Source organism: Tauraco erythrolophus, chromosome 7, assembly GCF_009769465.1.
Source record: "Tauraco erythrolophus isolate bTauEry1 chromosome 7, bTauEry1.pri, whole genome shotgun sequence".
Classification (NCBI taxonomy): Eukaryota; Metazoa; Chordata; class Aves; order Musophagiformes; family Musophagidae; genus Tauraco; species Tauraco erythrolophus.
The window spans coordinates 15,401,547-15,416,090 of record NC_141471.1 but is presented as its reverse complement, the minus strand read 5'-3'; positions in this window follow the sequence as shown (position 1 = coordinate 15,416,090).

Sequence of the window (14,544 nt, the reverse complement as noted above, 5' to 3'; positions counted from 1 at the left end):
TGCCTCAGTAATATTTTCTACAGTTTATTTTCTCTTCTGGGAAAAAACAAAACAAAACAAAACAAAATGAAATGAAACAAAGCAAAATGAAATGAAACAAAACCAAACAAACCAAAACAGAACCCCACTTCTTACTAATGTTATTCAGAACTTAAATTATATTGCAAGCTGATGAGTTCAAGTGCAGTGAACCACTAGTATAAGATACTGTTTAATACAGAAAGACAGTGGAAATAAAACATGGAATATTGGTATGCATGCACATTATAACTGAGTAAACTATAACCACTTTCAAGGAATGAAAAATTGGCTGTCTTTCCAACACCACAAAATTACAAATGCACAGCCTCACCTGAAATCCAGGGAAGCTGACAAAGTCTTTAATTACGGATAGGCTGTTGCAAGCATTTGATAGTTAATATCTAGCAGGGTCAAATAACTATTTTTTATGAGGGAAAACAATTTCTTGCTAACCTGTTAAACCGATAACATTGTAGATAGAGGTGATTCATTTGACACATGGTTTTACAAATGCATTTTCTTCCTTGTAAGATTTATCAATACACTGCTGAAGTTTTCCATTTTTTTTTTTCTTACAGAATCCAATATTACTCCAGCTCATAGCTTGAAATGAGAGTGCACTGAATGCTGCTTTCTCTAGACTTTTTCCACCTGAAATAGATTTTAAAGTCTAAAACTGCTGAGCAGGGCTGTGGACAGAGTCCATGTTTTCCAGTTCTTACTGTTGCAAAATACAGCTGCAATGGACACCGGTACATTAAAGCTGGAGAGGAACACTTTACCCTTCCCTGGGGGTTTTCTCCACCTCACTCCTGGAGGTTGCTGACCTCATGTTGCAAATAGCCAGATGACACACACTGAATCACTGCAGTGTACATCACACTATCCAAAGGCAACCTGAAATGACCAACATACTTCCAAATACTGCCAAATAAACTGTAGCAGTTCAAGAGCTGCTTTTCATGCTGTGGAGTTGTCCTTGTCCATGGCAGGACAGGCAACGGTCACCAGTTACAGGTTTGGGCTGCCTGTTTCATGAGTCACCTTTCTATCTGTGAGCACTGTCTGGTTTTGTCTTCTGAGATTAATAGCTTTGATATTTAGTCCTGCTTCAGTGGTGCAGGAAACCCTTACACAGACTCTGTTCGGGCTGGAGCTTTCCACACAACTTTCACCTGCATAGTTCAGGCAAAAAAAAAAAAAAAAAAAGTTAAAAATGTTTGAGAGTCGTCTCTCCAAATCTATCTACATAAATTTTCTGAAACATTAAATTCTCACCACCTACCATCTGTAGATCTCAGCCTGGTTTAGACACAGTAGGAACTTTTAGCATATTTTATTAGTGTATCTTGACCTCTGCCTTCGCCTGTTCTCTGAGGTTTTTCTCTATTTTTTGCTGAGTGAATAATTGTAAGCTAAGAACTTGGACAACTTCATATCTTCTTTTCTATTAGCAATGTTCTGTAAGGAGCTTAAACGTTTTTACAGTGTACTCATTCAAGGAAGGGACTATGCATGTTTCCACACACTGAGATCCTTACCTGTGCTTGGAGCACCTAGGAGCTAGCAGAAAACTAGCAAAACATTTATGATACAGATTTACCACATAATTTAAAATTCACAACAAACCGATTAATTCGAATGCCTGTATACGTGTGTGGGCAAAAACACAGGTTAAGATAGCCAATGTGACTGCTCATACATTATGTATGAGTTGCATTACATATGAGCTTCAAGTTGCGCCAGGGGAAGTTTAGGTTGGATATCACGACAAATTTCTTCACTGAAAGGGTTGTCAAGAATTGGAGTAGGCTGTCCAGGGAAGTGGTGGAGTCGCCATCCCTAGAAGTATTTAAAAGACATGGTTTAGTGCGACTTGGCAGTGTTAGGTTTACCATTGGACTAGATGATCTTAAAGATCTTTTCCAACTTAAATAATCTTATGATTCTATGTGATTTATGTCAGTGCCTAACCTCCTAATATTTGCTTTGAATCATACACCTGCCATAAGGCCCACTGCTCTGCCAGTATCATTTTGACAGCCTAGTAAATAAACAGTCTCACCAGAAAGCTGTGTGCAGGGAGTGATTATTTTCTGATAAACTTCAGTTTCATCTCATCCTTTCCATCTTAGTTCAGATTTTCTACTGATGCACCTAGCTAGGGTTTTTTTTCAGACAAGAAACAGCCACTATGTGTAGATCTCTCCCTTCTTCTGTACTTCCAGGCACTCTGTTTTGCACAGAGCAATTATCTGAACTTGTTCCTCTCTCATGATTACTGCAACTTTGGATTCCTGCAGGTCATCATAAAAATGTTTTCTATATTCCGCCGATCTTTACAGAACAGCTTCATAGCATCTTCTTGCATTCTTAATTCTTATATAATAAATATACTTCCTTGCCTTTTTTCGTGTCGCAAGCTTTTAGGATATGATGACTTTTCCTAACTTTTCTAGTTGCATGTTTCTCTGTTTCATCAGATCTTAATTTCACTTATTCCCTTCCACTTTTTTTCAGGTTTTCTGAATTGCTTATGTAATATTTAGTGCAGCCTTTTTCTCCTCTGGCAGTTTTCTCTTCTCAAAGTGTTTCTTGCAACTAATCACTAGAGCTGAGAAATAACCATCCCCACAGCAAGCCACAGTCCCCCTTGATCTCAGATTTCTTCAGCTGCTGAAGAAAAGGTAAAGCTGCCCTGTAATTACAGTGCCCGCAGAGGGACACGAAACCGAATATCCGAATGCACGGGCTAAGCGAGGGCTTTTCCTGAGGCTGTAAGGGTGGGAGCAGACAGGATTAGTCCCCTGTCTCTGTAAATACTGAAGGATAAACTTGGCTGCAGTCATCAGCATCATCAGCAGACCTTTTCTCACTGGTGCTGGTGGAACTAATTGTAAAGTACCGTCTTAGTGCGTGGGAGGCTGGAGGTAATTTTGATGGTGAAAGGTGCCAGACTTATCAGACATGGAAGATGTTGCTCTAGATTTCACTTGTGTAGAGCTTCATTACTACGCTAACTCAGTGTAAAACATCATTGTTGGTTTGACTGGGGAGTTTTGATTTAATAATCGTTAGCACACTTGTCTTGCAGCACTAATGAGTAGACAAAATTTTTTCTTCACAGAACAGATACTGTATAGGCAGAAGGATCAACAGCGTCATTTTGCTGGTGTCTGCCTACTCTCCTGTGGAGCCAGCACTTCCATCTATGTAAAATTATTCAATATATCTTTGGTACCTCAACTAAGCAAATTAACAAGTTTTCTTATGCATCAAACCAGGGAAGCCAATTAATTTGTCATTGGAAAGCACTGAGCAAACATACTCAGCTCTGAACAGTCCTGTGCTGCACTTCCTCAGAGACCAATACATATTTTTTAGTATTTGTGAACTCTGGAAATGCTTAGGAAGAAATGCATATTGTGTTATCTTACTAACCAGAGACATGACAGTTATTTGAAACCCTATTTATTTATTTATTTATTGGCTTGCCCCACAATATTTTAACAATTGTAGTGAAATTCTAAAACAAATACATGAAATGCAGTAATTTTTTATTTCATTGAACTCTGTGGACTTTATTTAAGGGCAGAAGGAGAATATATTGTTATTGTGCTTTGTAGCTTCCACTGGTCAAACAACACCCAGCTGTTGTCTCTATTTGGGATTGTCAGTCAAAGCTTTTCTTATGTGAAATACAAGACATTTCAGAGCTACTGGTTTCATCAGTCATAGCAGACAATGTTGGTGGTCATTTTCAGTACAGATATGCCCAGGACAAAGTCTTCAGTCCAACACCTGTGACTTATAAGAGAGCTTGAACCGTAATATAACATTTCCAGCTGAGCTTTAGTGTTCACAGGTCCATTGTGAGCCTCATCTGCCTTCACACTGCAGGAAAATTTGGCTCACTGTCACCAAGCCTCAAGGCTCAGGCTTATGTTTGTGTTTGAGTATCTACTCTGAGGATTACACTGCCTACCAAGGAGTGACTAACAGATACAGCCAGTCCTGTCCTCCCTGGGGGCAGACGTTCCTCTAGAGTCCAGCACTTTGTTCCCGGAGCTGCCTAATCCCATCCACGCTTCCAACTTCCACCAGCACAGACTTTCTCAAAAGTCATTTTATAGACACCTTTCTCTGTTTTATTCTCGCCTGATGATGAAAGAGATCTGGTAGAGCACAGCTCTCCTTGAGAAAAAACCTCAGAACACCTCCCTGCCCAAAATCCCAATTTATTTTCTGAAGTATCTCCTTTTTCCTCTGCAATCCAGAGAACAACAGTGATCCCTGAGGCTGATAGGATCAGTTTTCTTCTTCCCCTTGATATCTGTCTCTCTGGCCAAAACTCTTCTGTCAAAAGCAACGTGAACAGAGATTTCAGTCTTCTCTTGTCTCTCCTACCTGCCTGCTCCCACCTCTCCCTGGCATTGCAATGATTTCCCATCTAACGATATTAACACCTGTAATCAAGTGGGCTGAATACGAAGAGGAGCTGCAATTGCACTTTGTGATCAGCAGCTTCCATCACATATGCCACCACCTAAAACAGAAACCTGTATAAAAGGATTCGTTTCCTTAGTAGTATTTTGTGATGTCTGATGTGTCTAACAGAGGTATGGGAAGATCGTGAAGCTGAGAAAACAAGTGATAGAAGAACATAAAAATGTATGACCCTGAGAAAAAGTCTCACAAATAGGCTTGAATGAGCCTGAAACAGGATTTAGATCTGAGAAATTGCTGCTGCTTAACATCTACCCTACACTACTGGAAAACAAGGCTTTGATTATAAATAAATAGGACTGCACCACAGACACACCTGATTTCATCACCAGTTTCTCATCAGACCAAGGAATAACCCAGAGCACTGAACTTGACCATTCATGTCAACCAGAAGAGTCCATCAAGTTTAAAATATAGATAACTCTGCAAATAGTAAAAACCCTAAGCAGTAACCTGAATTCAGGCAGCTTTCACTTTAGCTTAAAAGACAAGTAACTACTTTACTCAGCCCAGTTTTGGATCTAAGTGGAGCTGGCAGAAGAGGAAAAAAAAACTCAGCTCTGGAAGCCAAGGGCAAAGAAACAATGTGGGGAACAAAATGAAAGTTACCTTGCGAATGGCAAGTTTCGGCTTGCATCTAACTGCAGTAATAAGAAAGCAAAGTGATTCACTCTGGCAAAGTTTTCCAGCTTGAGGAACTTGAAATAATACGACCGCCCACCACAACTGCTGCCTGCGAGTGAGCTCAGAGCTGGGGCCAGGGGCAGCCGGTGAGTTCCCGGGCACTACATGGAAGGTGGAAACGGAAAGTTCATTTTCAGCAAAGTCAAGATAAATGGTGGCCTGCTGGGGAGGAGGGAAGAGTGGTAGTAGCAACGGTATTGCAGTCTTGTGAAAATAAAATTGAGTAATGATGACTTGTTCTGCGAAAGAAAAACTGTTCTGCTCTTTCACAGCGGCTGGGAGATGGACGTTGGTGCGTGCCATGAAGCATTGTGCCTCGGAGGAGTTGTCAGGTCACCATATAGAGTCTTTGTTTTGGGAACTGTTGAGAGAAGGTACATTTTAGAGATGGGTAAGAAGGGTTGAGTGACTTACCTGTGGCAGACTAGTCACAGAGTGAAAAAAAAAACCAAACCCAAAACCATACTGATTTACAGCTTGAGTGTGGTTAATAGTTATCTAGATGTTCAAACTGGATATCAGGTTGCAGCTTATAAAATGTTGGCCAATCATAGCAAGATTTTTCAACTAAACTGTTAACATTTTTCAAGTACAGACATGCTGATACAACTTAAAAGAAAAACTACAAAATAGCAGGTCTCATTATTGTCACTTAAATAAAACCTCCAAGACAGTTAATTATGTGTATGTACTTTTAACTTTGTCAAAACTAACGTAATAGGCAATAAATTTAATTTTCTCAACCTATATTTAGGTGGGCACGCTAACCTTTTTTTTTTTTTAAGTCCCAAATCACTTATCACTAAAATTGTACTTTGTCCCCAGGCATTTTCCTCATTTCTTTCTATTCTGTAATTCAATGACCACAAAATTACATGAGCTTAACTACAGAAAGATTAATTTTAGCTTGTAACTGTTTCATCTTACTTGGGTGTTTCTCTTTGTGGACCATCTGTGCTTGATAGTGTGATACCCACAGTTCATTTACCTTTCTTAAAGGTAACTTATGTTTAGTGGTTTCCATCTTTTACTGTATGTAGACCCCTAAAAAAGTATCAATGAGTCTTTTGACCCTTCCGTTAAAATTTGAAGCTTATTGACAATAAGCGGGTTTTTTTACTTGGTTTTTTTTTACTTGCTACTTCTTAGTGGTAGCACCTCAGAGGTCCACGGACCACAAACTTAAGGCTACCAAAAGCCTCCGTAACTTGCACAGACTTACTCTTCCTGTTCTGCAAACGAGCCTGACTTTAGCCTTGTACTAATGAACAACACTAAAGCTGTGGGCAATGTATGAACTGCAGATACGTATACTGCATGGGACACGTATGAAATGCATAGGCTATGTGAAATACGAGCTAATAAAAATGGTGTATGGGCTCTTGTATAATGGAGGTACGAAGAAATGCCGAGGTCTAAGGCTGCGTCCAAAACTCAGATTTCTAGCTCCTTCCTTCCTGTAAATCTGTAGGAAGAATTGACCATGTTTGGACCTAATAGTTCAGAGAGAACCATTTTACAGCCTGGGTGTACGAAACTTGACTGAAGCATGGTAGGACAAGCTCAGGGAAGTGAGTCCTCCTCCTTCCGCAGCCTGCCTAACCCTCTGGCCCTGAGCAAGGGTTTTCCCCAAGGGTTGCTCATGCCCAAGGAAGAGGGAGCTCAGAATAAGCCGCACCCACAGATATCAGGTGAGCAGCCTCATTTCAAAAAAAAGTTTGAAAAACTCACACTTTGAAAGATCCTGGTTAGTGGCATGGAAGATTTTCTCCTCTGATGACATTCCTCTCTGATTTGTTCTTGTAAGTTTAGGCAGCTCTCTGCTGGTACAGCTGCTGCCGGAGTCCTGCCAGAGGAACCATAATTTCTTAATAGCCTCCACCAATGAGCTGTCGTGTTAACAAAACAGAAGATGAGAAAATGTAGTTGTAGAGCAGGCAGATGTAACCTGAGGCTAAGGAGGCAGCCGCTCGCAGCACCTTCTCTAACGTGGCCCCAGAGAAAACCTGGAACTGGCGTGCCCAGCAGCAGGTGGGATGTGACCCTCCCTTCCAAAACCACCAAGTTTCTGTCCACCTACTTAGACATCTAAAGTCTCAACCAAGCTTCAGCTGTGTGCTGAGGCCAGCCAAGGCAGAAAAACGAACCCAGGGAACTTCACGTACCCCATTCACTATTGAAGAGGGGGCCCAGCAGCAACACATTGACAAGCCAAGCCATCAGCTATTCAAGATGATCAAGAGCGGTGACGTTTCCACATTTTCAGGGCTTTCGACAAACATAGCTAGTTAAGTCTTTCATCATCACTGCAGTTAAACACAAGTAAGTACTCATCTCCCCTTTTGACAGAGAAGGAAGCTGGAGTCTGGGGGATATTTAGGGCCGTGAAGTGAGTCACCAGCAGAGCCAGAGCTGTGTTTTAAGAGCTACAAGCTCCAAGATCACTGTCTTTTCATTTAAGTTATTAGACTGAAAAATATCTCCTTCTCAGTGTGAATTAAAAGGAATATAGAGAATATCCTTCCATTATCAGTAAGAATAGGATAACCTTCTCCACAGCGTGACACCAACCATGGAAGTATTGTGACTAATTTGCAGTACCCAGAATGTCTCTCATTCGGGGAGACTATTGGGGTAGGAGAAATGAAAAGCAGTGACAGGGAGGCCCTGGGTGTCACGGGCATGGCTGGCACACACGACGGGGAGGTTCATAAAGTGCCCTGCTTTCCTCCCAGTCCTCACCTTGTCTGTCTCCTGCTCTTCAGACATTGGTGCCTATGGGCTCTGATCAAGATTAGCAGCCCCACTGCACTGGGGCCCTCCCAAACTCTGGGGAAACAGCTCCTATCCCCTAAGTGTTACAAGAAAACAGAACAGGTGAATGAAAGAGGGAACTGTAGAAATAAGCTCTCAGTGAAATCAGACTCTCTCAGGTCTGTTTTTAAACTTAAAAAAAAAATCCCATTTCCAAACATAATATCCACACGTAATTTCATTCAAATTTATCAAATTTGTGTCATAAGTAGGATTCAGAATAATCTAATGTACGTGTAATTATCTACGGACAAAGAAGCAGGCGTGTGCATGGGCGTCTGAAGGCAATGACTTCTTAGAGCGAGTGTTGCCTAAACTAACCTGCCTCGACTTGCAATAACGCTTTTTCCAAAGCGTAACAGTGGGCCAGTTTGCTGGGCGTAGCAGAAGCGGAGAGCGTAAGTCAAAGATTGGAAAGGTGACGCGAGTATCACATTTCTATCACTCTAATCTTGAGGTTATTTTCTGAATTGTCTTCTCCCTCTGTGCTCTGGGTGTGTCCCGCAGTGCAACAAACCCAAAAGGTGCTCGGGAGCAGCATCCTGGGAGGGCATCTCTGCTGAGCAGCTCTGAGCAGCTCAGCTCCCACTGCCCCACTGGGTCAGGAGCAGCAAGTAGCAAAAGATCCACAGCACCCGAGAGTCACATTCTTACAGGACATCCTTCCCAGGGATGAGCTTTCCAGGACCAAATAAATCAGCTTTGTGGAAAAATAGATCAGTTATATGGTATTAGAGGAAATTATTTAATGGATGTGTCGAGTGATGTCGCTGCAGATAAATTCTGCCCACTTTAGCCTTTTCTGCCTAGGGAAATAAACAGTACACAAGAGATTCTGAAAAAGTCGTCATCATGATAATTAGCAAGCTGTAACATAAGTTTGAATTTTTCACTTTAATAAAGTGATAAAAATGTATGGAACTACTATAAATAAATAGTACAAATAAATGTACATGTTGACGGTTATTCATGTTTCTGTATTTAAAATTCATATCTAAACTGAGCATCTTTCTCATCAGCTGAATTTCATCAATGGCTGTGACCTAGTACATTTTCTTCACCAAAAACCTCCAAATGTTATTAGGTCTAAACTGGCTAATTCAAAACTAACTCAGGGTGCAATTCTGTTCCCAGCAGCAACATCTCAAAATCTGTATTGCAATCGGAATACTTGTTTACCAGGTTAATACCAGGAACTTGCAAGCAGAGCATGGTCCAAGGTACAAGACAACAACGCATGTCAGCAACTGTGTTCAAATGTGATAAAGAATAAAATAATATTTCATGGTCAAAAGGCACCTTTGACTATCCAGTTTTCTTCATTATCGCGTTGCACCTAAACTTTCTGTTAACGTTTAAATAGCGTTTTTATGCTGGATGCTTGTTGTCCTCCAATCTACGCATTTTGTCCATTCCTCATTTTTTTCCTCATAAGCAATTTGGAAATATACTGCTGTAACAAGCAAGACTAAAGCAATACATATGTATAAGATTGTAAAACCAGCCTTACTGTGTCAAGAACCAACCTCTATTTAGCTCACTATTGTAACTCCAGAACCAGCAGCAGATGTTTTGAGGAAAGACTACAGAAGAGAGAGTATTTTTAGTGTGAATCTCCACATGGTATTTCTTCCCAGCTTCCAGCACTACATTAAATATTTATCGAATTGATGTGATATTACATATTTCTATGTTTCCAGATCTCCCAGTGCTAGAGGATAAAAAGGACCTTCTAGTGCAGAGTAAAACCTTCAGGCTGTTCTGCATTAGCCCATCCGCTGTCATTCTCATCAGCAAACTCTGCCTTGTTGGACTCATTATCTTCAGTTCATCAAAGCAACCCGATTAAGAGCCCGGATTAGTGTCCATAGAACACTGGAAATACTGTAGAAAAAAGATCCTCGGGGCATAGTCACAGTTACGGTATTATTTATACATGCAAACCACACAGCTAACACTGGACATAGATGTCTTGTGCCACGTGTCAGCCCAGTGACCTTCTGCTCCAGGGCCCAGGAGATGAAATCCTTGGCTGGTGTTTTATTCAGTCCTTTGACAAAGTTTGTGTTTGTATCTCAGCGTGCTACAGTTTAGCCTGTGGAGATAGGGCTGTCTCTCATTCAAGAAAATACTGTCAATCTCATCGAGGAAAAGAAATGGAGGAATTGGGCCAGTTTATTACCACGTGCCTGTTTGTGATGGCACATTTCTAGGAATGCAGTGGCTTACTTCAGATCATAGTAATTAAGAGCTACAGTAAAGTGGGATTTCGGTTCAAACCTTCCAAGCCCCTTGGTTTTCTGTGGAGGAGCCGTGCTGTCGGCTACGGCCGGCAGCCAGGGGCAAGCAGGCGGAGCGGTGACAGCCTTGCTGCCGCCAGACACTCTGACAAATGCTCGGGGTTTCCCGAACAGCTGCCTCAGAGCAAGGCTCAGCTCCCTGGACGAGGAGGACATCCCGTGCCCCCTCTTTTGCCCCCATGGCTCCAGCTGGCACCTGGCTGCTCAACTCATCTTCCTCCCCCCAGCTGTTACCTCTCTGGCTCTAGCTGCTGCCCTCCCCTCCCCAGATTTTATCCAAAAGCCTTCATGGCAGGCGATGCAGCTCCATGCTGTTACCCACCCACAGCCACTCTCGTGCTTCATGCCACCTCTTCAGGGGAGGTTTCCCCCAGGACCCCACCATGGTCCTGCAGTGTCCCTGCTGCAGGGTGGGGTTAAGGGACGTCTCTGGCTCCAGGTGAAGGGTCTGGATCCTTGCTGGAGCCGATCTCAGCCTCTGCCCGTCCGTTTTCCTGAGACATTTCAGAAAAAAGCTGAAGAGCTTAAACTTCAATGAATCTAACATAAACAAATTCCAAGGACCCTATTTTCTGCTAAGTCTTCTTGTCAAATGTGTTTTTCTTGTAACTTTTTAAAATATTTTTATTACCTTTTTTCTTCCTATTACTCTGGGAAAAAAATCTAACATCAATGAGATCTTTAAACCTTAGAGAATTACTACAAACTTACTACAAAGATTTAGTTTTTCAACATCATTTGGCAGTTTTGGAACATAAAATATGAATTTTGCTGTGATTAGATATGATTGTGAGAAACTGCGTCCCTATTTCACAAAAAAAGATATTGAAATTACCTAACTGGAGAAACAAAAGCATGAAATGAAGCAGCTCCTTTCTCCTGAGCTGACTCTGTTTAAACTTTTATAACATCTCTCACATGTTATAAAGCCTCTGATAGTCTCTCATTGAACATAAATGACTTGTATACAGAAGTTTTAGTACCAGACTGAACCTAAACCTTTTCTGAATCTAATGGAAAATTCTAGCTCAGTAGGGATTTGTTTCTGAAGGAGGATGCTGGACGTACACCTTCCTCGTTACAGCCAGTTGGGTGGTCTCTTTAGCCAGCTGGGTTTCCTTTCTTACTGTTTCTCATGTGTCATTGGCTTCTCTGCTGCCTCTTTTCCATGACAGCACACACTGTCTTGAAAAATGTTTCTCCTTTGCAGGATTTGAATATCAAGAAAAGATTTCCATCATACTTTTAATACCCATCTCACCTTGAGCCTGTCTAAAATGTTATTTTTCCCCCTTTCTTATACAGTAATACTTAATTTCTCCTCTATCACTATTATTTGTCAGTCTTACTGCACTGTTTGCTGTAAATCATACTCCGACAAACTTCTAAGACGAACAGCCCAAGAAAACAAAAAACACTCCTTCATCTCTAGATTTCCTGTGTTCCTCCTTTTAATTATTACTTTTCTTATTTTTCCTGTAAAGTTGCATGTTTTGCCTCCTGTTTGCACTGCGTAGCTGCAAAACTTCCAAAGTGGGCCGAGACATCGTGCATCCACCTCACAGCCACACAACGAGAGCTTCTGCCAGCACAGGATCGAACGCATGGCGGAGTCCTTGGCAGTGAAGGTAGACAGTCTTTTGCTGTTTTTCCAGCAGAAGATTCCTTTGAATCAGGCAGGATTGTGTCTTTATGACATTCCCATGTACTATGACCAGTAGCAACAGCTGACACTGGAAGGCATTTGGGATGGACTAAGGAGCCCCAGCACGATTTGTTTAAAAGCAATAAAAATAGCTTCAGTGGATGCCGTGTCAGCCCAGGTACTGAGGCGGGGACCAGGTGCCCAGCTGCTGATGAGGGGTTTGCCAAAGCTGTTTTCTGCCCCCCAGCTCCTGTCTGCCCAGAGCCAGCTCCTCAACACGGTTTGCAAAGGAGACCGTGTGGCAGGGGAGGGTATTGCCTGAGGGACTCAGCTAGGGAGGGTTTGGGGTTGTATATATTCTCGGCTGTATGTTTTCTGCTATACACAGAGTATCTGATGATCATTGACAAAAAAAAAATTTCTCTGGAACTCCTCACAAAAATCCCAACTTTTTGTTAATATTGTGAAGGTTAAAAGAAATTTGATGGGAGCAGAGTATGGGCAGTACAGCAGTCTTCATTTAGGATAAAAATAAGAAGATACTAAGTTTCTTTCAGGAACAAACAAGCCAAAATGAGAAAAATTGGTACCTCGGGCAGATGGAAAATTAACGATAATTAAAATGGGCAGAAATTTAACAATATAGGTGATGACGAGGAAGGCTGTAGGAGGGAGATGGGGGTTATGGCTTTGTAGAGATGTTTCTGGGAAAAGGAAAAAAGGCAGCAGAAAAATCAGAATGAAACAAGATGAATGTTCTTAATTTAGCACAGAGAGAAGGCAGCAAAAGCCTGTATTGACTGGTGGGCTGGGAGGAGGAGTACCGAGGCTGTGGAAAGGAACAACCTCTGGTTGTTTCACTCCTCCTGCCTTCCAGAGAACATAATTTTAGGTATGATTTCCATAAATGAAAAATAGTATCTCAAATATATGTTGCTTGTATTACTTTCATTTCCAATGAAAGGAAAAACTAACAACCTTCACTGAATGGGCTGCTAAATAAATCAGGCAGACCTCCCCCTCCCTCACTGGGAAATAAAAACCAGTGTTTCATATAGCAGTAAAAGCATCACCAATTAACACAGTTTGGAACAAAATTCTTGATTAATTCACATAAGCCTAGACAGGTATGCAGACTGCGAGCGCGTAAACATTAACGTAAATCTGGAGAACTCCACAACAGCTGACAGATTTCTCGTTGTTTCACATGTATATCTCGGTGGTTAATGGTTGTTGGGTGGAGATTTTTTTCCTACAAAACAGCAGCCCAGAGAAATAAATCCCATAGGGCCTTCTTCCAGATGAGCAGCCCTTGGGTAAAAGCCACCCTTCAAAACACTTGTATCATTCCCAAAGAGCTGTGCTATAGCTCTTCCATGCCCAGCTGCTGCAGCTGCCTGGCCCTGCCTCCTCTCCATCCTTGTCTTCTGGTGAAATCCCCTCCACATCCACCTACCCCTTTACAGGTCACCTCCAGATGACATATTTACATTTATCATGTAAAAAAATAGTGACATAGGCAAATATTTCTGCTTTTAAGATTTGATTCTTTCACTTAGCTCAATTAAGCAATAATTTGTAGTCTTTTAGTTTAAGCTTTTATTTTTTTTCCATTGACTTGAACTGATTTCAACTCTGATCTGAAGTGTCTACCTTTCCTCATCTAATATCTCTTTTTTCTGATGTTTGTTTACTGTGAAGAATCATTAAGTCATTTGCACAGTGTACATGCTACATTAGATATAACTGGTAACTATATAGTAATAAATTTGTAAACAGCAAGTCCAATAGCTTCACAAGTAGGGAATGTATTTTATCTTTCCAAATTATTGTGAATAAATCTGCTTGAAATTTCTGAAAAGATACTGAAAGATGTAATTAGAAATGATATGTTTTATGTGCTCTGCTTTGTTTTTCTTTTCCCTAAAAGTTATTTCACCATCATTTTGTTGTTTTTGAAACATAGATTAGGATGAAAACGCTGCACTGAGGAGGTGTGGATTGATTACCCGCCTGTAAAAATCACAGAGCCTGCTCCCAGGACACGATTACTGGAATCAAAGCAATCATAGAAACAGTAAGCATAAAGTTTGGTTGGTTGGTCTTTCTTTTTATTTTATATAACTGTGTAACCTAACAGTTTTGTAATGAGCTGCGCAGCTCTTGGGAAATGTTTGCTTGAAAAGACTCAGTGTGAAAGAAAAGATCTTCAAAAGCAGTTGGCAGCTGAGAGGTGCTTATGAGGTTTTACAGAAAAGTGTGAGTAGATATATCCAGAGAGTACGTTTTATTGAAACAAATTAATTAAATGCCAAGTAATTATTGTGCTGCATAAGCACTTCCACGCTTTGCCTTCACAGCAAAGAACCCATGCTTTCCTATAAAGATATCGCTCTTTTATAAAAATACTAGTGCAGATCCAAGGTGACCAGCTCCAGGTGACCCCAGCTACACTAAGCATCTCTGTCAGGTTCTACCCTGAGACAGACATCTCCATGTGAAGGCACACCTTCTCTGAAAGACATAGCTGAAGGGAGGGCGGAGGTAGCTCTGGTGTTCAGCACTGTTGATAAG